At 37.8% G+C, this 25,933-nt stretch overlaps 1 protein-coding gene across 2 annotated transcripts in view; it reads right to left on the reverse strand.

The window, feature by feature from the left end:
- Positions 1-25,933, reverse strand: part of RAB27B (RAB27B, member RAS oncogene family) — a 137,469-nt gene that overhangs the window by 94,829 nt on the left and 16,707 nt on the right. The window lies entirely within an intron of this gene.

Below are 25,933 nucleotides of genomic sequence, written 5' to 3' on the forward strand. Positions count from 1 at the left end.
CCAGACTCACATACCTACATTTTCACAAACACTTTCAGGCTTTCTCCATAGGGGAACATTCTTCCATTTCCACACATGCTCCATTCTCTCATCCTATTGGGTTTTTGCTTTGTTTGGTTTCCTTTTTTTTTTTTTTTTTGTGGTGGTGGGGTATGCTATTAAATGGATTTCCTCTTTAATTCCCCAGTGAATTGCTACTTTCAACATGAGCTCACTTCACCTCCTCTAGGGTGTCCATCCACTCCCTCTATGCCTTCCTTGTCTTTACACCGCCATGGCTCCTACTCAGTAGTATTGTGTTTACTATTCACCTATCTTCTCCACGTCTCCATGAGCCTGGGGACTCTCAGAAGAAAGGGTGATCTCTTATTTATCATTATATTCCTGATCATCATTTAATCTCCCACTAGGTCCTTCAACACAGGCATTCCCTGAAGTGATTCTAGGTTACTTTTATGGAGCAAAACATTTCTTTACAATCTGATTACTTCATTGGAGATGAAGCTGAGCTTGCTATGTCCACACAACAGGTATAATAACAACATTCCACATACAGAGGGTAGTGCTTATTTTGTGTGATTTTAGGTGAATTGTGGAAAACAGGCAAAAGAACCAAGCAAGGTCTGACTTCAGCTGTTGAGGACTGACCACATGAAATGAAATGAATGTATATTAAATAAGATAAAAATGGAAGATAAACAATATTCATGGACATTGTCTTATTCGGGGTCATTATCTAAAATATACAAGCAAAGTGATTGCCTAATTGTGTTTGTGAATTCCTTGACACAAACAGTTCCTATCTATGTAATTTTTAGTTGCATCTTGCTTTCAAGAAAGACCATTAATCAGTTATATCTTCTAGCGGTTCTCTCAGAAATACAAGTTGCTAAATAACTATCGCAATTAAATGCCCTTACGGCCATTATCTTTCCAGGGCACCATACTATGAATTCTAACTATTTAGCTGTTGGAGCAGCTGGGCAACTCCTGAAAAATCAATACTGCGTACCGCACATCAGTGTGAGCCACTGGGTAAACCTTGGTTATATGTGGAGTTATTTACCCTTCCAGGCTATTTACCCATGTGAAAACCTGCTTGGGGAGTATTAGAGCAAACATTTCTGAGAGGAAATGGAGAAAGCAGTTCAGTGTTTCATTTCCTTCAAGTAATATGTTGAAAGTGTAGGTTAAAAGGAAAGAAAATCTTTGGTTTCCAGGATGGGAAAGACCTCTGTCACAGACTAAAGTTTTCCCACCTTCTCTGCTTGAGTCTAGAGTCCACCTTCGTAATCATTCACAAATTAAGTGAATTGGATGTGTGCCAGCTATGGCCAAATGCCTACATTCTTGTCATTTGGCACAATTAAAGAAAGAGCCAAAAATGAACCACTAACAGCCTTCTAAAGAAGCCATTAGAGAAGTCACATTACAATGCATTAGTGACGATTTAGCTCCGTGATTTACATCGAAAATTCCCCAGGCTGTTATTGCTTCTTCACTTCAGAATGCATAGCTGGAATGACATTTCAAAACTAACAAACTGAGTATTTTATCTCTGGGAAGCCAGCACACAATCTACCGGAGAGGATGTGAAACATAAGCCAGTCACTTGCGCGTATCTGACAGAGATTTCTAATATTGCCTGCACTGCGTATATGCTTTTAGGCATATTTCATGGATTTCTATGTACCGGTGAGACATAATTGAAATATAAAGAACCTGCATTACACAAACATAGACATTTTGACCTAGGAGGTATTTGAGCACTTAACCTGCCCATTTTATAAATGGAATTTTTTAAAAAAATGGGACTTGAACAGGTTAAATGACCCACTCAAATCATAAGGCAGTAGAGGGCAAAACCAGAAATGGAACCAGAAATTAAGAGTCTTAAATGCTAATCTGGTGCTCTCTGCGTGTGCCTACCTCCTTCAACTCACCCCACTAGACAACCTCTGTCAGCTAAATGTATAGGGTCATCGCCACCCTTTTACTCATCAGTAATGACCCCATGTATAATGCTCCATGCTTGCCTTGCTTTATATTTGTTTTTATTCATTGCTGCCTTAGAAAATCCCTGTAAGGTATACCACGTAGATAATGAAATGATGCAATGGAATGAAGCCATGCATTACTTCATGCAGCTATTACAAACCAAGAACTGAACTCCAGTCATTCTTAGGTGCAGTGAGATCTAAAATGGGCAATTCCAGAGGTATGACTGTTGAGCACTAATTCTACAAATGTGCCCCAACAAAAGCATTTAAGTTTTATAGTAAAATAAGTTAGAGAAAGTACAGTTCCTACTAGAAGAACTCAATGCCTATTAGCATATCAAAGGATCTGAGAAGTCTTGCTGTAAACAAACCAGTTTAACTTCTTTTTTGACCTGTTATTTATCAAACATATTTGAATATGGAAGCTCTTTCTGTGTGTATGCCCAACACCAGTTTCTGCTGGAATTAATCTTCCATGGAACCAAGATTAGTAAGTTGCCTTATCGCAGCGAGCAACGGTGTGTAGGGCTGTATCTCATCCTTCAATACTTCATTTTATTGAAAAGTGTACAGATGTTCCTGCAGGTGGTTCACTGTATTGTGGAGGCGGGTGAAAGGAGAGGGAAGGGAGAAGAGGATACAGGAAAATAACAACAACCCTAGACCTCTAAGGTCTACCGTCGCCTTGGGTGTACAGACAAGACAAGCACACGAGTAAGCAAAGTCATAAGGCAGTGAGGAATTCAGCATCCAGTATCCCCATAAAAGTACAGATGAAGGCATTAGGGTTTTAGACTTGAGCACAACCGGGACAAATATTTTAAATTACACCCTGAAATATATTGCTATGTATGCAAAAGGAGAGCACCCTGCACAAAGGTGATCAATCCATGTTTGCTTAACGAGTAAAGAACATTCTGGGCTGGGGAGCAGCATGATCAATATCTTGAAGTCAAACTGAATGTGAAGTGTTAGTCAAGACATAAAGAATCTAGGTTACCCGGAGGGGTTGGGGTGGGCATTGTGCTGAAGCAGAAAGGATTTTGGATTGGGGTGGCAGGATATTTGCAGAATTGAAAAATCTTTATTCTTGTTCACTTTTATTTATTTATTTTTTTATTGAAGTTCCATTTGCCAACATACTCTGATGAGAATTCAAGAGTCGTCCTGGAGTTGCAGGTCTTCTCTTATTCATCCTTAGCATCATGCACATAGCCAGGGCATGAAATAGGCGTTTAAAAGATGTCGGAGGGAAGGAAAGATGTTGGTTAATTATAAGAATGGATGAATGCACATGAATGAAAGAAGCACAATAGCGAACAACTAAAGGATCTCTGGTTGGTGATGTTTGAAGGAGGATGCGGTAGTGAGATACCACCGATGGTATAAGTTAGAGGACAAAAGGAGGAGTTTAGGACAAACTTCTATCCTGGAATAGACAGATTTGAAATGCATTTGGAAGGAAGAATCAATAAGCCCGAAGAGCAACTAAAGGAAGAAAACAAAGAACAAAAAAAAAAAAAAAAAAAAGAAAGAAAACAAAGAACAAGGACCGGAGAAAATAGCAACCAACTTTAAACCTAAGAGATGGACAGTGTCATTAAAAGGATGACAGCATACAGAGAGAAACATATATTTGTAATTTTTAACACCCAATTATGAGAAATGTATTAAGTAAACAAAAATTAAGTAGATTTTTAATCTAAATAATATTACTGGTAGGCTTATACTATTAATTATATAATATTATATATAATATATATTATTTATCCTTATAAGTTTTAAGTTCTCTGATGGTAAGACCAAGTTTCATGAATCATAATATTCATCAAAGCATTGGGCTTAGAGACTCAAGAAATATTTTCTAATCAATTAATTAGGAAAATAAAGGTGCAGTAAAATAACCTTTAGTTTAAGCATTTCTTCATCTATGCCTGGCCATGCTGTGACACACCACACAGGTGTTGGGGACATGGGTGTGAGAGACACAGCAAAAGACCTCCTCCTACATAGTCTACAGACTAAAGGAGGAGCCATAAAATACGCAAATAATGTAGTAAAATATTTGCCAAAGGGTGATAAGTGCTAGGAAGAATAATAAAGCAAGAAAGAAGGATAAGCAGTGGGCAAGGGGAAGAGAAAGACGTACAATTTTAATTATCTTAAGATTTTCTTTCTCTAGGTCTTTATGTTTTTCATTTTAATTCCAGTATAGTTATCATACAGGGTTATATTAATTTCAGGTGTACAGTGTAGTGATTCGATGATTCTAAACATTACTCAGTGCTCATCATAAGTGAACTCTTCATCCCTTCATCTATTTCACCCACCCCCACCCCCCACCTCCGCCCAGAGATGATCCCCTTTGGTAATCATCTGCTTGTTCTCCTTAGTTAAAAGTCTGTTGTTTGGTTTCTTTTTTTTTTTCTTTTGCTTGTTTTATTACTTACATTTCACATATGATTGAAATCATATGGTACTTGTCTTTCTCTTACTGACTTATTTCACTTAGTAATATACCCTTTATGTTGTTGCAAATACAACATTCATCTTTATGGCTGAGTAATATTCCATTGTATAAATCTCCATCTATCTATGGACACTTGGATCACTTGGATCACTATCATAATTTGACTATTGTAAACAATGCTGCAATAAATATAGGGGCGGATACATCTTTTCAAATAAGCATTATTTGAGTAAATACCCAGTAATGGAATTACTGGATCAAATGGTCATTCTATTTTTAATTTTTTTGAGAAACCTGGATACTGTTTTCCAGAGTGGCTGCACCAGTTTGCATTCCCACCGACAGTGAATGAGTGTTCCTCTTTCTCTATATCCTTGACAACACTTGTTATTTGTTGTGTGTTTTATTTTAGCCATTCTGACAGGTGTGAGGTGATATCTCATTGTGGTATTTATTTATATTTCCTTGTTGATGAATGATGTTGAGCATCTTCTCATGTGTCTGTTGGCCATCTGTATTCTTCTTTGAAGAAATGTCTATTGATGTATTCTGCTCATTTCTAATTGGATTACTTTGGGGGGGGTGGTGTTGAGTTCTACAAGTTCTTTATATATTTTTGGATACCAGTCCTTTATTAGATGGATATGTCATTTGCAAATATCTTCTCCCATTCAGTAGTTTGTATTTTGTTGGTAGTTTCCTTTGCTGTGTAGAAGCTTTTCATTTAGATATAGTCCCAATAGTTCATTTTTGCTTTTGTTTCCTTTGTCTAAGGAGACATATCTAGAAAAGTGCTGCTACAGCCGATGTCAGAGAGATTACTTCCTGTGTTCTCTTCTAGGATTTTTATGGTTTCAGGTCTCATGTGTAAGTCCTTGAGAGATGAGCAAATTTAATAAGATGATCAAAGAAGACCTTAAGGATAAAGTAATCTTTGACTAAAGCACTTACGGAAATGACTGAATAAGCCACGCACATATCTGAGGGAAGACTATTCCCAAGAAATAAAATAGCAAGTGTAAAGGCTCAAGACAGAAATGTATTTTGGTTCTTAAAGGATGAGCAAAGAGGACAATGTAGCTGAATCAGAGTGAGTAAGAGTAGAAAGAAATAAGTTTAGACTACCAGGGAGTCTATTAGTTTCCTAGGGCGGCCATATTCAGTTATCGAAAACTGGGTGGCTTAAAACAACAGAGATTTATCAGATGTCTAAAATCAAGGTGTCACCATCCCATGGCTCTCTCCTAGCTTCAAGTGATTGGTGGCAATCCTTGGCACGCCTCAGCTTGTAGATACATGGCTCCAATATCTATCTCCAACTTCACATTTCCTTCTCTGTGTTTCTGTGTCTTTTCTCTTTCTTATTAGGACACACTCATTGGATTTAGACTCACTTTAATCCAGTAGAGTCTCCTTTCAATCCTCACCTTAATTAATTCTGTGAAGACTTTAGTCCGAATGAGGTCACATTCTGAGGTTCTGAGTGGGCATAAATTTGGGGGAGATAATAATTAAACCCATTGTAAGGAGCAAGGGAGAAGCATCAAGAGCATTGGGAGGCCATTCAGATGTCAATAGTGCATTTGTGGGATGATGCGGCTTGAGTTGGTAACATGGAAGTTGTGAGACGTGGTCCTGCAAGATATATTTTTAAGAGAGCCAATGGGATTTATTGACATGTAGGATTATTGACTTATTGAGTTTTTCTTCTTCACTGATATATAAATAAGAGAAGCATTAATGTTTGGAATAGAAAGAGTTATGTGGCAGCTCAGTAGTTGTTATTGCCTAAACAGAGGCATAAACCCAAATTATGACTTACAAACAGTTACATGCAGGCAGAGGAAGTAGGAGCTTTTTTCCAATTCTTAATATTGGTGTTTCTTATTTGACGTTTTTTATTAAATATGCTTATGCCAATATATTTTGTTGCAATTCAAATAAAGCAAAATTTTAAAGATAAACACAGTTGACTCTTGAACAACACGGGGGTTAGGGACACCTACTCCATTCAGTTGAAAATCCAGGTATAACTTTTGACTCCCCCAAAACCTAATTATTAATCACCTACTGTTGACCGGAAGCCAATAACATAAACAGTTGACAGACATTATTTTGCATGTTATGTGTATCATATAACTGTATTCTTACATAAAACAAGCTAGAGGGAGAAATGTCCTTAAGAAAATCATAAGGAAGAGATAATCCATCTAAAATACTATAATGTATTTATTGAAAAAAGATCCATGTACAAATCAACCACATAGTTCAAACCCATGTTGTGTAAACTGACAAAGGTCAATGGTAAATTGTTCTGAAGACAGGAAATACAGTCACATGGCAGGGATAGATAAATGTATTACATTTCTTATGCAAACCCCAGAACCAAAACAACTTTGTATTCTGATTCACTGCATCTATTTGCATGGAAATATTTCTCTTTAGGGAAGAAAACTGATCTCACCCATCTAAGAAGAAAGCTGACTTACAACTTAAAGAGCCTTAGGAGTTGAGCTTAGCTGGAAAAATAATAATGAGAATCAATATGAACTTCTAAGTGCTTTGGTAACAGTTTCAGCTGAAATCTTGATTTACTTCCCAAGCTATAACCTCAGGGAGACAGGACAGGCAGAGAAAATGAAGGAAATGAAATACTATAAATTATTCCCATTGCAGTATCAGATCCTCAACAAATTTCTCCATATTCAGTGCAAAATCAGGACAAAGTAAGCTCCTTATTTAACAAGTGCCTCTCTATGGACCTTTCCTATTGATTCAACAATGGCCTCTTGTTATTTATCACCTAAAGAATGTTCTTCCACTTTCTGAGATTAGCAGCCAAAGACCCCTCATCTAACTCTCAACTTTGTCCTTTCATAAGAGAACTCAGGGCTCCAGGACACTGAATGTCCCTCCACACATGGCATCCTCTATGGGTGTCACTTACTTTCACTGAAAAAAACCCTAATCTGACAGCAGCTTGTGAATAGCTAGTTAAAAATATCTTTATTAAGTCTTTTTTTTTTTTTTTAATTGAAGTATAGGGACACTTGGGTGACTCAGCAGTTGAGCATTTGCCTTTGGCTCAGGTCATGACCCCGGAGTTCCAGGGAGTTCCCTCCCCTGCAGGAAGCCTGCTTCTCCTTCTGCCTATGTCTCTCCCTCTCTCTCTCTGTGTCTCTCCTGAATAAATAAATAAAATCTTTTTTAAAAATAAAATAAAACTGAAGTATAACTGACATAAGGTATTAACTTTAGGCATATAACATAATTCAATATTTGCATACACTGTGAAGCAATCACCATAATAAAGTCTAGTTACCATCCATTATCATACATAGTTAGAAATTTTTTTTCTGTGATGAGAACTTTTAAGATTTACTCTCCTGGCAACTTTCAAATATGTACTACAATATTATTAACTCTTGTCACCATGCTGTACACTATTTCCACATGACTTATTAATTTTATAACTTAAAATTTTGTAATTCTTGACCCCATTCACCTATGTTTCCCAGCGCCCAACCCCTATTCACTCTGGCAACCACCATTTTGTCCTCTGTATCTGTGAGTTTTATTTCGTTTTCTCATTTGTTTTGTTTTTTAGATTCTGCATATAAGTGAATCATATGGTATTTGTCTTTCTCTGTATGATTTATTTCCTCAAGGTCCAACCATGCTGTTGCAAATGATAATATTTCATTCTTTTTTAAGGCTGAGTAGTATTCCAGCAGGTAGATATTGACATAAATATAGATATATAGATATAGATACAGAACAGATATATACATAGATAAATATCACATCCTCTTTCTCCATTCAACCATCAATGGGATTAGGTTGTTTCCATATCTTAGTTATTGTAAATAAAGCTGCAATGAACATAGGGATATATATACAGGTTGATATATATATATATATATATATAATCTTTTTGAATTAGTGTTTTCATTTTTCTTCCAAATATATAGAATTTCTGGACCATATGGTAGCTCTATTTTTAATTTTGTAGGAAACCTCCATTTTGCTTTCCATAGTGGCTGTGCCCATTTTTCATTTCCACCAACAGTATATAAAAGTTCCTTTTCTCTGTAGCCTTGCCAATACTCACTATTTCTTGTCTTTTTGATAATAACCATTCTAACTGGTATGCGGTGATACCTCATTGTGGTTTCTCGTATGCATTTCCCTGATGGTAGTGATGTTGGACATCTTTTCATGTGCTCATTGGCCATCTGTATGTCTTTTTTGGAAAAATGTTCAGATCCTCTGTCCATTTTCAAATCAGATTGGCTTTATTTATTTACTTATTTACTTATTTATTGCTATTGACTTATATGAGTACTTTATATATTTTCAATATTAACGCCTATCAGACATATGATTTGCAAATATTTTCTCCCATGCAATGTTACCTTTCCATTTCATTGATAGTTTCCTTTGCTGTGCAGAAGCTTTTTAGTTTGATGTATCCTACCTGTGTATTTTGGCTTTTGTTGTCTTTGCTATTGGACTCAGATCCAAAAATTCATCACCAGTATCAATGTCAAAGAGCTCATTTTCTATGTTTTCTTCTAGGATTTTTATGTTTAAGGTCTTACATTCAAGTCTTTAATCCATTTTGAGTTTATTTTTGTGTATGGTGTAAGAAAGTAGTCCAATTTCATTCTTTTGCATGTGGCCGTCCAGTTTTCCCAACGCCATTTATTCAAGAGACTGTCTTTTCCCCCATTTTATATTCTTGCCTTCTTTGTCATAAATTAATTGGCCACATATGCATGCCTTTATTTCAGGGCTCTCTGTTCTGTTCTATTGATCTATATGTCTGCTTTTATGCCAATACCATATTGTTTTGTTTACTTAGCTTTGTAGTATAGTTTGAAATCAGGGAGCATGATGCCTTTAGGTTTGTTCTTCTTTCTCAAGGTTGTTCTAGCTCTTTGGTATCTTTTGTGGTTTTATACAAATTTTAAGATTGTTTGTTCTATTCCTGAGGAACATGCCATTGGAATTTTTATAGGGATTGCATTGAATCTATAAATTGCTTTGAGTTATATGGATATTTTAACAATATGAATTCTTCCCATCTATGGTCATTAAATCTCTTTCCATTTTTATGTATGTCTTTAAATTTTTTTCATCAGTTTCTTGTAGTTTTCAGTGTACAGATCTTTTACCTCCTTATTTAACTTTATTCCCAGATATTTTCATCTATATTTATTTATATTATTATACAACTATAAGTGGGATAATTTTCTTAATTTCTATTTCTGATAGTTCACTGTTAGTGTATAGAAGCACAATAGGTTTTTTTGTATATTGATTTTTATACCCTACAGATTAGTAAATTTATTAGTTTTAACAGTTTTTTGGTAGTGTCTTTAGAGTTTCTATATACATAAAATCATGTTGTCTGCAAATAGTGATAGCTTTACTTCTTTTCCAATTTAGATGACATTTATTTCATTTTCTTGCCTAATTCCCCTGGCTAGGACTTCTAATACAATGTTGAATAAAAGTTGCAAGAATGGGCATCCTTTTCTTGTTCCTTATCTTAAAGGAATAAATACTTTTACTGTTGAGTATGATGTTAGCTGTGGATCTGTCATATGAGGCTTTTATTATGTTATTTTCCCTCTATACCCACTCTATTGAGAGTTTTTGTCATGAATGGATGCTGAATTTCGTCGTCTTTTTTCTGCATTTATGGAAATGATCATATGAAATTTATCCTTTATTTTGTTACTGTACTGTATCATGTTGATGAATTTCCAAATGTTGAACCATCCTTTTAACCCTGGAATAAATTCCACTTGATCATGGTGTATGATCCCTTTAATGTATTGTTGAATTCAGTTAGCTAAAATTTTGTTAAGGATTTTTACTTTATATCTTCATCAGGGATATTAGCCTATAATTTTCTTTTGTGATGTTATTGTCTGGTTTGGTATCAGTGTATGCTGACTTTGTGAAATGACTTTAAAAGTGTAATATTTGAATGTTTGGCAGAACTGATCAGTAAAGGGCAGCCCGGATGGCTCAGCGGTTTAGCGTCGCCTTCAGCCCAGGGCGTGATCCTGGGATCTGGGATCTGGGATCTGGGATGGAGTCCCGCATTGGGCTCCTTGCAGGGAGCCTGCTTCTCCCTCTGCCTGTGTCTCTGCCTCTCTGTGTGTCTCTCATGAATAAATAAAATTCCTTAAAAAAAAAAAAAAAGAAGAATTGATCAGTAAAGCCATCTGGCCCCAGACTTTTATTTTGTTGGGAGGATTTTCATTGTGACTTAATTCCTTACTAGTAATCAGTCTAATATGATTTTCTATTTGTTTATCATTCAATCCTGGAAGATTGTATGTTTCTGGGAAATTATCTATTTCTTCTATGCTGTCCCACTTATTAGTGTATAATTGTTCATAGTAGTCTCTTATGATCCTTTCTATTTCTGTTATAATAGTTGTAACTTCTCTTTTAACTACAATTTTACTTACCTAAATCCTCTCTTTTTATGTCTTAGGAATCTAACTAAAGATTTGTCCATTTTGTCTATCTTTTCAAAGAACCAGTAGCATGTTGTTTAATTCCTACATATTTGTCCTTAGGGAGCACCTCCAGACCAGGTGGTTTACAGTTCAGCAGGATCAGCAGGGTTTACAATTACAGTCCCGTAGGACTGTATATATCTGCATACTTTAAAAGCTGCTGTCTGAGGATCTGGCTTCCACTCAGCCTAAAATTAGGTACTAACTGAGATCCCTCCTTTCAGAATGCTGATAGGTCTTGTCATCCTCAACAACTGTGATCAATCAAGAATAAATTGAGCCATTTCGATAATCACAAAGGTTTGAAAAACAATCAAAAACTAGGGCAAGATTGAACTATAAGTTTCATCTCCTACACAAGGCCACTCCTTCAAGACTGAGAAAGGTAGCTATTTTGCCTAATACAAACACAGAGAGTCAAGCAAAATGAGGAAACACAGGAATATGTTTTAAATGAAAACCAAGATACAAACTTTAGGAAAAAAACCTTGATAACAGTAATTTATCTGATAAAACCTATTGACCAACTACCATATACAAAGATCAGTGCTACTCACTGATAGAATACAAAATAAAATAATGAAAAGGAAATGTTTGTTTGTCTCTGTTCAGAATACAATCATAGAAACTGGTGCTGGGTTTGTATTTAATCATACAATTCCAGAGATATAGAGAGAATTTTGAAGTCTTCTGATCTCCCACAAACTCACTTCAAAATGAGGCATCAAGGCCTGAACAGGTTAAGTGACACAAAGCTAATTAGTGACTATTCACTAACTCCTGTTTGCTGCTTTGATATTTGTCCCTACTTTAGCACACTACAGAGCACATTAGAAGCAGTCCAATATCTTCATTTTAGAGACAAGATAAATGAGAATAATTTGTCTAAAGTGACATAGAATGAACTTGTGGGAAAAATTAGTATTAGAATCCAGCAGGGTCCATTGTCTATATTGTCTTTCTCTGTTTTTTATTTGTTTTTTGGTCATTTGCAAGCTCAAGAGAGATTCCTTGGTCTACTAACCTCCCAACCTTTCAGGCCCATCTGAGATGATCCTTCATACATGATGTCTTTCCTGATTCTTTCAAAACATGATATGTATTTCCCTCTTATTTATTTGTAACACATTTTAGTTATTTCTCTTATTGAATTTTTTATATTTATTTGGATGCTTATTTAATTTCCTTTACTGGGACACCTGGGTGGCTCAGCAGTTGAGTGTATGCCTTTGGCTCAGGGTGTGATCCTGGGATCCAGGATCGAGTCTCACATCGGGCTCCCTGCAGGAGCCTGCTTCTCCCTCTGCCTGTGTCTCTGCCTCTCTCTGTGTCTCTCATGAATAAATAAATAAAACCTTTAAAGAAATTTCCTTTACTGACTTGTCAGTTCCTTGAAGGTAAAACCTTTATCTGTTCTATTCTCATATCATCCACAGTTATTAACACAATACCATACATGCAATGGTTTTAATAAGTACTTGGTAAATTGAATGGAATTCTTCAGAAATTATCCATACATGTGCCTGTTATAAAAATCACAGTGAAGGCAGTCTCTGGATCAAATGACCAGTTTCTCCAGATCAAATGACAACAATTTTAATTGTCATGCCTCCAACTAGAAATTGGATTTAAGAAAACTTGGTTATTATCTAAAAAAGGACTAAGAATTGCCTGGAAAACACAAGAAAAAAACTGCGGTTATAAGACATCCATTAATCTTACACCTAATATTCACCAGATTCTTTAATATTTTTTTCTATCTAAAATTGTTTCTCATTCCCCAGAGAAAGGGAAGATTCCACACTCATTGAGTCACAACTGGTTTCACAGAAGAATTTCTTCTAGTTTCAAAGGAATGACAGGATTAGTGACACAAAAGCACAATTCTTGATTTGTATTGGGTTTCCTACAGCATGCCCTCCTTTCTGAAGAAGATGTCATTGTTATTTCTTTGTAGGGGGTAGAGGTAGGCATAGGAAAACATGATACATAATCAAATGAACACTTTGAGGAGAGCATTCAAGAGAGCCAACTTGATGAGTTAGGGAAAGACACAAATCAAAAGTATGAAAGACATTTTTAAAGGGTCATATATGTTTAAAATAATAACCAGAGCTTTTAGGCACTAAATTTTATTTTACATCAAATCATTCAAACAGGTGAGCTACATGCAGACGTTCAAAGCCTTTGCATTTACTGGGGGAACAGTCTGAGTTAACATAAAATTTAAATTTATTTATGGCAAGTACAATAATTTGATTTAAATGTCCAACAGCTTTTAATCTACTGAATATTATGAAAAAGAGTCATTCCTTGATTTAGATGTGCTTTATGTTCTATTCTTGGCTCAGATGTACATTTTAGATGATATTAATAACCACCTTTATTGATTTTACATAACTTGAAGCAATGCTGTTCAGTTGAAAAATGAAAAAGAGCAAGGCTAGTTTGAGAGCTTAGTGATAGGACTCAAGTTTAGGTACACAAGCTTTGGGCAAATTGAGATTCCAAGAGTCAGACTACTAAACAATTACACACTGGTTGCACTGAAAAATAGACAATAATACTTGAAAAAAGTATTGATTCAATAGAATCAGCCATTGTTTGTGGAGATTCTGCTCTGTTTAAACTATAATCTGGAGAGCTATTTGCCAGGGATAGAGCCCCAGGAATAGTCATACATTCTTTCTGATTCGTAGTCCAAATTTGAGTGGACCTTCCTAGGTATAATATGGTAAGCATACATGGCAAAGTTTAGAGAAACGCCAGATCTGGGGTTTAGAGACATCAAATTATGGTTAGCTGGTATTTCTTCATCTTATCCCAAAGCAGGTTACATTGTTAGCCTTTTAAACCAGTTCTGTGTCACTCTGTGTATATGTGTATGAGGTATATATCGCTTTTATTTTATTGTTCTCCAAATATCTTACTGCTTTTCTTCCCTACTTCTTATATCTATGTATTTACAATGCAGATGTAATTGCTTTGCAAAAAAGACTTTACGGGATCACGTCTTTCTCAACTGGAAATTATGGTATTTTGTGCATTACCTAGTGCCATCCAGGTTATTAAATAATTAGGTCACATCTCATACTTTCATATGCAGACAAATTCCATATGTAATATGTTAAGGGTCATCCATAAGAAGATTTGCCACAAACCCAATGGAGAATACATTTCAGGCCCCCTTGCTTTCCTGGGGTAATCAAAACATCATATTCTTTGCTACATGTACAAAAATACAGTATTTTAACTGCCACTGGTTAGGAACACCTGTCAATTTCCATCATGCCTCTCCTTTTGCCTTATTTCCTCTCATAGTAGACATATAGAAGTGGCCATGAGTATTTGGGGCACATGACAAGGGAGTGATGAGTTGAAAATTGGCCATTTTAACCACAATTCACAGGGTCTGAGTGTTTACAAAGTCCTGATCTAATATACATGAAAAGCAGCTTATTTAATCTCCTGAACAGCATTTATTAAAGGTCTGAGACAATATTCGCATAAATAACTAACTGAAAGTCAAGCAAAAATGATAATGACCATGACATGATGAAATCAATCAAATATCAAGAAGAGGATTGCAACAAAACGTCAGATTAAAAAATCAAATATCTGCAAAAACAGCAATTTATTGAGAGGAAATACCTTTTAGAGAGAAGAAATGAATTAACACTCTGCATAGTTGGATAATTTAAATAATGAAGAGGTATAAATCCAGGAACACTGGAAAAAGATTTAAATTTTTTCAGATTTCACACAAAACATGGATGGCAACAGGCACAAATACAAAACTCAGAATAGTCATGGAAACAAGGACATCAACTGGCAAATGTTCAATTTAAATAGCACTTTAGATACTGCATAAGAAAACTTAAAATACCTTAAAAACTACAGCTCATAAGTGAGGAAACCTAGTAGAGGTTTACCAGATTTGTTTACTATTCTATACATTTGTGTCATGCTGCTAATAAAAAGGTGTGAAGCTGAAAAAAATTCTTTTCTATATAATCAGTTAAATACATCTGTATATACATGCCAGAGTGTGCACACAAACAGATTCTGATCAATTATGTTAACAGAGACCGGATTACCTTTCTATTCTTTCCTTTAAAAAAATCTTACAGGGGTGGCTCAGTCGGTTAAGCACCTGCCTTCAGCTCAGGTCGTGATCCTCGGGTCCTAGGATTGAGCCGCGCCGGGCTCCCTGGTCAGCTGGGAGTCTGCTTCTTGCTCTCCCCCTCCCCCTGCTTGTGCTCTCTCTTTTTCTCTCTCATTCTTTCTCTCAAATAAGTAAATAAAATCTTTTTTAAAAATCTTACAAATCTTTATCATAAAAAGTACATAAAGCCAAAAAAAAAACCCATAGAAAAAATAGAAAAACAAGGTATTATGAAGTGTCAATTTATGAATAAAAATATTTCTAGATTTTCTGTTTCTTTTTTTTTCTATTTTTCAGATATTAGAAGAATATAGGATTTCTTGCGATTTTTGTCATGTCAGATAATTATTTGCTTCCATATCTAATTTTGTAATCATAATTAATTAATTTATAATCAAATCAAAGAGGCTGTCCCCAGAATTATAAGCTTCAGGCCTCATAAGACCTATTATTTTCCTTTCTTACAAGGATAATTTCAACGAGGACTGTCTAGTTCTTAAATATTTACAAAGAAAAAGAAATATGTAACCCTTCTTGGTCTCTATGCCATCAAAACGCTCGTTCTCAGAAACAGATTACATTGTCCCTGTTACATTTATATAACGTGTTCACATTCAGTTTTTAGTGGACATACACAGCAGAAGATACTGGAATTGATAAAATTATATAACAGCTTTCTCAGGAAAGAGTGGATTGAATTTCATACTATCTTTTTTATTATTTTACCATCCATCACCATCTTTCAGATTAAGATGAAAAAGCATATGGTCAAAGGTATGACCCACTGCAAATGTTATAAGGAAATAGTCCTTTAATTAATAACCAACAGACAAGTTGTAGTGTAGAACCCACTGAGATGTTGCTAGGGCAACACTTTCTTTCCTGTCCCCACAAAGCTCTAATTTTATCTCCAAGTTTTGGTTCTGATTTACCCTGAAATTAGCTCAGGTATCCATGGGATTCCAGGATCTCTTTTTTGTTCTGACTCTGATGTCCTTTGAATACTTGTGACAGGCACACTTTCCTACTCTGCTCAGGATTCACACCTGTTGATGTTTGTGTATATCTCTTAATTGATACTTTTTGCCTGTTCCTGCTCTGAAACCAGGACTGCTGGGTATTGCCCACCCCCCAACTCCCCCACCCCACCCCCCACAAGCTAGCCCCGGAGCCTAAGGGCCCTCTGCCCATCTGATGCCTGGCTCTATCCTGACCCCTAGTGCCCACTGCAGAAACCACCCTATTTGAAGCCCTTCCCCGCGCCCCCCCCCCGGCCCCCCCCCGGGGGCCATACTGGATAGATCTAGTTGAACTGTCTCAATGGGGATCACCCTAGTAATTTTTTACCTATACGAAGAATGAAACATTATTTAGAAATAAAGAAGTTTCTGAAAATGAAGGTGAAAGGCACAGGCAATTCATCATTTTTTAAGCAAAAGGAAGTTTCACAACTGACCTTGAGAGTTTATTCCCTTTTCACCTTCCTTCTTCATCTCTTCATTTAACATGAGTATCTCACAAAGTGCTAAGGTAAACTGGACACATTTATATCACAGCATGGCCTGCAGCTCGCCCTCGCCTGGACTCATAGACATATTCAGCCCAGAAGGCGGCAGGGCAGGTGTCCCCATGCAACCCCAGTTCTGGAGTGAAGAGCCACAGCATTCCCTTACCTGCCACTTTGAATGGGGGAGTTCTGAATAACAGCGTGGTTGATTCCCATGTTAAAAAAAAAAAAAAAAAACATTTTAGGGTCTAGAAAAACTGAACCAGCATTTGGTGCCCTGAATGATACATGATGTAGAGTCACTTAAAATAATCTGGGAGAGCTAATCAGTTAAGTGCGATGTGGAATAGAAAGGAAAAACTTTCAGCCAAAAGAGGACCAGACAGACGGTAGACATAAAGAAACGACAGAAATAGTGTTAAGGATTGCAAGGAAATATAAAATGGCACTTTTAGGTTGTACGTCTGTTAGTTTAAAGCAAATGTATCACTGAAGGTTGGGAACTTCTTGATCTTTCTTGTTGAATTTTGTATGGGGAGGTGATGTTAATTACTCAGCCAACAGATTAGTTATCATCCCACACTTTTTTCAATGGATTGATAACACTACTCAGTTACCGTTCTTACTTCAACGAGGGATGTTTTCACTTTCACATAGAAACAAATAAATCGCAAATTGACAATACTACTAAATCGGTCTTGAAATGGGCAAATGAAAACAAAGTCACTGTGAATGGACTGAGGTCTCCACGAGTTCATTGTTTTTGATTTCATGCAGGGCTCTAGGCAACAGATTGCGGCCAACACTGTTACTTGCTTCCCATGTAATATTCAGTGTCCTCTTGCATGATATTTTCACATAACCATTACCCATTGACATCTAGATTACTTGTTTACAGACTCATTTGGCTTACGGAACTCTGGTGGCTACCCTGGAATAGGGGCATTTGCTATTATTGGCTTTTCCTACCAGGAACTCAAACTGAATGTTAATAAAGATGGGGATGTGGGGTCAGACCAGGCATCTGCACCATAAAACTACTGCTGAGTGATGATCCTCTGCGGGCCAAACTGTTGGCCTGTTTTATTGGGGCTCTCCTTAGCTCAGAAGAAAATAAATGCTGAAGTACTTAGAAAGATGAAGACACCTGTGCAAGCCTATAGAAATGTTTTTTAGAGAAAAACCTAGGGAAGGACATGATAAGTAAACAGTAAAATACATTACAAATAACGTATAGAACTGCAGTGTGGCTTTACTCATGTTTTCGAGAGCCCACAATCTGTCGTCTAGCACTGGGCTAAGCACTTCAGATGTGTTCCCTCATTCAACCTTCCCAACCAACTCTGATACAGATGAAGAAACAGTTGCCAGAGGAATTAAAGTACCCAAAGCCAGATGGATATTAAGTAGCCAAGCCTATAAATTAGAATAAGAGTCTTGGAATGTGCTACTTCCAGAAAGTGGAGAGGCAAGGGGATAGTTGGGAAAACAGGAAAAGAGCACAAAAATTGCAAGAAAAGTGATTATAAATATACATCTGGCATAGCTGTTCCATCCGTGTGGGTGGGGCTGAGTCAAATGTCGGATACAGCAGGCCTCCCTGTTCTGCTGACAGAAGGACCTTCATAGACATCTGGCTGCTTGAAGGATCAGAGAAATGTCTAGATTTCTATGCCTGAGTCAACTCCCTACCCTAGCACAGGTGCCTTTTAAGGTTAAAAACCACAAACAAAACAAAAACCTATTTCGTGCTGCTTTCTTAGGGTTTTACTAGTTCCTCCCTCAACAGCCTCTCACAAGGTGATCATATGTTCATATACATTATTTATTACATGTATGCAGAGGGTTTCTTCACTGATTTGGCCAAGCAGGTATTTCCTTACTTGACAGCAGTGCTTCTCCATGTTGTCTGCACATTAGAATCGCCTGGGGGATTTTGAAAACATGCGCATGCCTGAGCCCCACCCCACCACAATTAAGTAGTCCTCTCTAAGAGAGTAGACCAACGCATCTTGCTTCATAAAAGTTCCCCAGTTCCCCAGATGGGGGCACCTGGGTGGCTCAGTGGTTGAACCTCTGCCTTTGGCTCAGGTCCTGATCCTGGGATCCTGGGATCCTGGGATCCTGGGATCCTGGGATCAAGTCCCATATCAGGATCCTCGCAGGAAGCCTGCTTCTCCCTCTGTCTATGTCTCTGTCTCTCTGTGTCTCTCATGAACGAATAATAAAATATTAAAAAAAAAAAAAAAAAAAGTTCCCCAGATGATTCCCGTGGGCAGCCAGGGCTGAGAGTTGCCGAGAAGACTGAATGAAGACAGGTTCATGCTTAGGTTTACAGATTTATTCAGAAGTGGGCCAACCACTCACCATGCTCTCGATTTATGTGAATTGAGCACAGGAAAATTTACAGTGGCGTGTTAGGAAGTTAGGAAGGGCTCAGTGAATGATTGCGAGCAATCAGAACTTCTTGGACTACAAGAACCATGTCCTCATCCTAACCTCACAACTTAGGTCCTAGAATATGAGTCAGGTGGGACCACCCAGAACAACTAAAAACCTGGGAACAACTCTTACTTCGAAGCTCCAGAAATGTTAATTTTGGGATCGACCTTCCCAGCTCAGCATTTTCTCTAATTCCTGTGACACTTTCCCAGGTGCCTTCTCACAAACCTGATAGATGTGATGCTCAATTTTTATGGATCTTCTTTATTCTCTGCTTTGTTAATTTCCTTTCGTCTTTTACATCTTCCCTTTAGCACTTGGGTAGACTTAACTACCTTGTTAATCATATTTTATGTGATCAGAGAGAAATATAGTCCATATACTTGCTGCTGGTTTCAAGATAACGTGTCTCAGTCTCAATTCTGAATTTTTAGACTTGCATTGCCACTTCCAATGGATTTTTGAATTCATTGTACCCAAAACTGAACTCAGATTCAACTGCCCCTATAGTCTTATGAGCCCCAAATCTACATTTGTTGCCTAGATTCCTTTCGTGTTCAAATATCTCATCACCTGTGGTAGCTCTCCCAAGAGTGATCCAGGCACCTCAAAACCAAGGTGTCCAAAACCAAATTGATGGTCTTCCTCTTCATGCCTGTCTCTCCCCCAAAATTCTGAGTTAGTGTCATAACCATCCATCCAGTTAACTAAGCTAGAACTCAGGGCATCATTCTTGATTTCTCCCTTTATCACTACTTCTCATATCAATTGATCCCTAAGTGTTACTGATCTCATCTCCTCTATTTCTCCTACCATCCTCCTCAACACTCCCACCTCAGCCCTACCGAAGGCTCTTACTTCTTGCAAACGGTATTACTACGATGTCCAAAGCTTCTAGTGTTATCTTAGATGCATCAGCCATGAAACAGCCAGGGTATGAAACGTAAATTTTGTGCTGTTCCATTGCCCTCTTCAGCTGCTCTCCCCAGGACAAGATAAAGTTGCGTGTCTTCAGCTGGCCTTGGATCCTTCTGTGGACGGTACCTGTCTCCCCCTCCACTCACAGCTTCTATCAGCCTCTGTCCAGGACTCGATTCTCTAGAAAAAAATCAATCATTTGCAGTCCCCTCCAACTTGCTATGTGACCTGTGTCTTTGGCCCTCTACCTTTTGTTTAGCTAACTCCTATCATTTAAGATTCTCACATATGTTACATCCTCTTCCAGGAAACTATACCTTATCCCCATTGCCTCCCCCAGCTCTTCTTTGCTTTCATAACATACTGTGCAATTCTCTATCTCTAAAAGTAACCCTCCTCCTTCTCTCCAATGTAAGCTCCTTGAATTCAGTGGCTTACTCTATCTTCAGTAGCTAGGCAGAGTCTGGCACTCAAACAAACATTATGAATTATGAATACCTCCATGGTACTCAGGATATACTCCCCTCACAGTCCTTATTGCCTTGTATAGTATTTATTGTGTTCTTTCTCTCCCCTTTCAACCAGACTATTATCTCTGGGAGAGCTGTCAAGGACGGTTTTGTATTCATCTTTGTTCCTTTGGTGTTAACCATATTGCCTGAACATGAATAGGTGCTCTCTCAATGGCAACTGAAAGAAAGCAAGAAATGAGGAAGGGAAAGGAAGGTCCCATCTCCATCAAATGGTTCAGAACCATCTAAAAACATTAAACATGAAAAATCTAAGTAAAATATGTGCTGTTATCCTTCACTTCTCTACCCAAACAGAGAAACAAACACTCCTGGAGCTTTGAGAGCTAGTCCCTATCTTCTCTTATCTGACTAGAAATAGAACATTTGTCTTATAATATTCCAGAGTTGAATCATTGTAAGATTCTGAAAAGGGTCATCAACTTCACCGGTGGAATGTCGAAGGAAGTAGTTCCCTTGACATGTAGGAACAGACAGAGACATACTTGAAAGGATGGCTACTAAGGAAAAATGGAACTTCCATCATATATAAATGCAGCATGAGTCATTTGTCTTTCTAGCTTAAGCACAATGTGATTGAAAGCATGACACTAATTGATATAAGACCTCAAACCTCAATGATTAGGGACTCAAGAATAGTAGGTATTTTTTTAAAAGCTTGTCAGTAGGTATTTTTAAATGCTCAAAGCAAAGAGCATAATTACTAATAAGTATTAATCAGCAATAAAAATATAGCTAACATTGTTAGAGCTTGCAGGAAAAAAAAAACCCTCTAATATTGTCTGTAGTGTTGCGGGGGAATGCTACAAATCCTTAGAAAAATCTCCTTCTCTTCTTGGTTCCCTGTCATCTCTCTTCACGTCCAGATAACTTACAATTTTAGCTGTTCTGGACTTATCCATTTAATGGCTTTTTTTCATATGAATGTGTTCTTTTTAGAAATGAAAAAAAATGTTTTTCAGGGGTTTTTTTGTGCTATTATTTGTAGATGGAAGCAAACTATAATTTACGGAAGCCCTTTACAATCTCTGTTAGCGCATTTGAGGAGGAGGGTGACTCATATATCAGGAATTGGCAGCTGTCAGCACCTGTCACAGGAAGTGAGGGTCTGTGAGCCAAAACTCTGGCGACTGAGAACATACCAGCAAGTCTTAGGCTGGGAACTAGGACCGGGCATTCAGACCAGAAGGAAGGCATGGGATCTGTTCAAGACTGGCTGCCCTTGGTGATGTCCAGCCGCTGTTTGTGAAGATGTGATCTCTACGCACCCATGTCAGGGTCTCCTGGGTTTTGTTAATGATGCAAATGTGTGCCTCAACCCAGATCTATGACACCAGGTTCCTCAGAAGCAGGGCCCAGGAATCTGAATTTGATCAGTCTCCCCAGAGGAGTCCGCAGTACGCTAGGGGCTGGGAACATCTGTTTTAAACCATATGCACGATGTCTGTACCTACAGCCCCTTTCCTCTCACTCAAAAGAATCACATTATTTTAGGAAGAGCCTTGAACCTGCTTACATGAGGCAATTGCGTTTGGGAAATTTTGCATTTTACCAACATGAAATTACTTGTGACATTCTACATAGTGAATCTCAAAGCGTGTTAAGGCACAGGTGTGAGAACTGCCATGAAGTTCTGGGAGATTCCAGCTCACTGAATTCCCACAATGGTTATTCTGACGTTTCTACGGAGCACTCAGAAGACTGACCCTTCAGAGCCATCCTCACAGGAAACACGTTAATCCTTATGAGAACTTAGCTCATTTTGTGGATGTAATATATTGTAACTTTAAATAGGGTAGGGTCAACCACTGAGAAATTCTAAGTAAAGAGACTATAAAATACTCGAGCCGGAAATTCTAATTTCACGATCTAATAACTGACACTGGCTATGAAATCCATGTATATTTTCGAATGTCATAATTATTTGGTAGGCAGGGTGTGGGAAGCAAAAAGAATTTAAATGAACTCATACATGGGTGTGTGCATGCGCATGCACACACACACACACACACATTGAAACATCAAGAACTATCATTCAGTTTTGTTTAAAAATCCTCCCACATTCTTTAGACTGAATCATCCACTGTGGTCATCTACAAAACACCGCAAGCTATCATTCACAATTCGTAATTCATATTCATGGCAAAATGGCATTGGTCTTACCCATTTTGATAAGGGTTTTATTTTTTTACTCTACATATAAGTCTAAAACTGACATCTATATATTCAAAGGCTTTTGCAGCTTTTAACCCGGGAGAAGGAACAATATATTAATATATTATTAATTAATTATATATAATAAATAGGGGCTGTTAATTAAGTAACAACCCCTATTAATTAACAACTAAGACCATGAGACATTAGGCTAGCAAAACTTGGTCACCGGTATTGAAAAACAAAACAACTCTGAAGGGTGCAATCTCTTTTATAAGTAAAACTAGAAGACAACTCAGGAGTAGCTAGAGGCTATAGAAGATCTGAGATTGTGGGGAGCAGGTACTATGAACTAGAAAGTCGGCTAAGAAAGCCAAAGCCAAACATGGAAATTTTGTCTTGGCTGGTATGATGGAATGTTATAGGGGAATATGAAGCAGACGCACATTTCTCAGCTTCATGGAGATCTGAGAAGTGGACGGCTCAAGGAGAGATTGATTTTGTTTTACTTACAGGTAAACGCTAAATCTTTGTCCTGCTTCTCTTTACTATCAGGAAACCACTTTCCTCCAGGCCTCTGAGCCAAGATTTTCAGATAAAGGTTGGTTTATATTATAATATTGAGAATAAGTTACTTAGGGCAAAGCCATCATGGAAATACAGGCATACAAAAAGTGAGCTGGGGATTGAGAATAATGTGCAGTAAGCACTTAATATAGGACGCCCATTTGGCTAAGTCTTTTACATATAATAATTTCTCTTTTCACTCTAACCCTGGGATGAAGGTACTATTATTCTCTCAGTTGTTCAGATGCCAAAACTAAGGCTAAACATGGAGCAAGGAGAGCAGGTAGGTGATAGAGCAAAAAATCAAGTCTGATTTTTCCAGTCCCCTCGGTCTTCACTGCAAGCTAGAAGGCCTCCAGAAACCAAGAGTGTTAACAATATAAAGAGCATTAAGCATATGATTACTATACCTATAAGCTCCTCTGATATACATAAAATAAGGTCAAATTTATTTTTAAACCTTGCAAAGTTTCAGGAACATTTTCACAGATTAAGGTATGATCCATGTGGCAATACTTCAAAACAAGTCCTTAAAAACTATCAGTGTTGCTGAGGGCTCAGGCCTCCCATAGAGCCTCCCAATAGTAGCAGCTCTATCGAATAACATTCTTGCTATCCAGACACCAAAGTCAACTTTCTGGTTTTTATCTCATCCAGTTGGCAATTACAATTCTTACCTAATACTTGGGACCTCAGTAAAGGCTATTCTTGCCATCTAATAACCATGCTGTAATCTTTCAAGTTCCCCCCCACCACCCCACCTTGGGGACTATTTCTGTTTTTTAGAAAGACTTCTACTAATTTCACTCTTCTCCAAAACTAGTCAATGGACTTCCTTGTCCACCTAACAATCTCATTCTAGATTCATTTCATGCATCAACATCTTCTAAACCTCTCCTATGTACAGTGAGATACCTCCCCCCTCTCTAGGCTCCTTCTGAGCCTTCTGCACACATACATCCTATGGCCGGTACATCATGCTTCTATGCAGCTGTAATGTATGTGCCATTGCACCAACCATACTGCAACATCCATCTTTGGGTCTGTCCTCACCAGCATGGTGGTCAACTCACTGCCATACCTCAATAAATATTTGTAAACTGACTGACTTAATGAATAGCTCCAATGACTCCTTTTTTAATATTATTCTTCATCAGATGACATTGGCCCTGACTTCCAGACATCCTCCAGTAAAAGGAGACAAGTAACAAGTCTAGATTGTAGGTGATAAGATACAGGGTCACCTATGATCTGTGCCTCACGATTCTAGTATTGTCGGTGAAGCCCAAAACATAAAGAAAAGTTTTACCTTCTCTTAGAAGATTCTTTATCACATTTTGAAATAAAAATAACTAAAAACCTTGTCCTGAAATGAAGTAGGAAAAGGAGTATTAAAGATTCATATCTGTTGATCTTCCCGTTGGGTCCAATAGGAGCTGTCAAAAAGATGTATGTAGCCATGGCTCATAAACCTTCAAATGAATGAAATCAATCTATTTGATTAACCTGAAATTCATTCTCCATTTTACGAGAGGCAGTACAAATGGTCAAGAGCCCAGAAGCAGTCACACTGCTTGGGGCAAGTTCTCTTAAGAGATGTTTACTGTATCAATTATGTTGGAATCACTCCTCCAGCTACTGGTTTTAACTACTACTATCTCTTGTCTAGACTATTTTTACAGCCTTGGAATTGGTCTCCTTGCTTCTACTCTTGCTCCTTAGCCCTCATCACCTCTGCTAATGGCTTCCCATCTCCCTGGGCAGAAAGGTCACAGTTCCACGTTATTCACGCTATCCACTCTGCCTCTCTCTGGCATATCTGATCTCACCTATTATCCTTCTCTCTCTTTTTTCAAGTCATATTTACCTCCTTGCTCTTTGTGAACATGACAAACACAGTCCCATGTCACAGTCCCATGTCGGGCTCAGGGCACTTACTGTTTACCAGTAACCATTCTTCCACCTTATGTGCTCTTTTCTGTATTTGTTATCTATGTGGCTCATTCACTCATTGAACTCAAGTCTTTGCCTGAGGAGCATGTGGTCAGCGTTTCCTTCCCTCACCACTCAATCTATGTCAGTCCAGGCTCCCTCAGCTCTTGCTCTTACTTAGTTATCCCCATCTAACATCCCCTAGATGCACTCATATATTTTTGAAGTTCTATCCAGAACTCCAGGACAGCAGGGATTCTATCACGGTCCCTGAGAGAATCTGGTCCATAGTAGGCACTCAGTAAATGTCTACTGAATAGGGGATCCCTGGGTGGTGCAGCGGTTTAGCGCCTGCCTTTGGCCCAGAGTGCGATCCTGGAGACTCGGGATCGAATCCCATGTCGGGCTCCCGGTGCATGGAGCCTGCTTCTCCCTCTGCCTATGTCTCTCTCTCTGCCTCTGTGTGTGTGTGTGTGTGTGTGTGTGTGTGTGACTATCATAAATAAATAAAAATTAAAAAAAATATATATATCTACTGAATAAAAAATAGGAGGGCACCTGGATGACTCAGTTGAGCATCTGCCTTTGGCTCAGGTCATGACCCCAGGGTCCCAGGATCGAGTCCCTCATCGGGCTCCCCACAGGAAGCCTGCTTCTCCCTCTGCCTGCGTCTCTGCCTCTTTCTCTGTGTCTCTCATGAATAAATAAA

This window comes from Canis aureus, chromosome 1, assembly GCF_053574225.1.
Source record: "Canis aureus isolate CA01 chromosome 1, VMU_Caureus_v.1.0, whole genome shotgun sequence".
Classification (NCBI taxonomy): domain Eukaryota; kingdom Metazoa; phylum Chordata; class Mammalia; order Carnivora; family Canidae; genus Canis; species Canis aureus.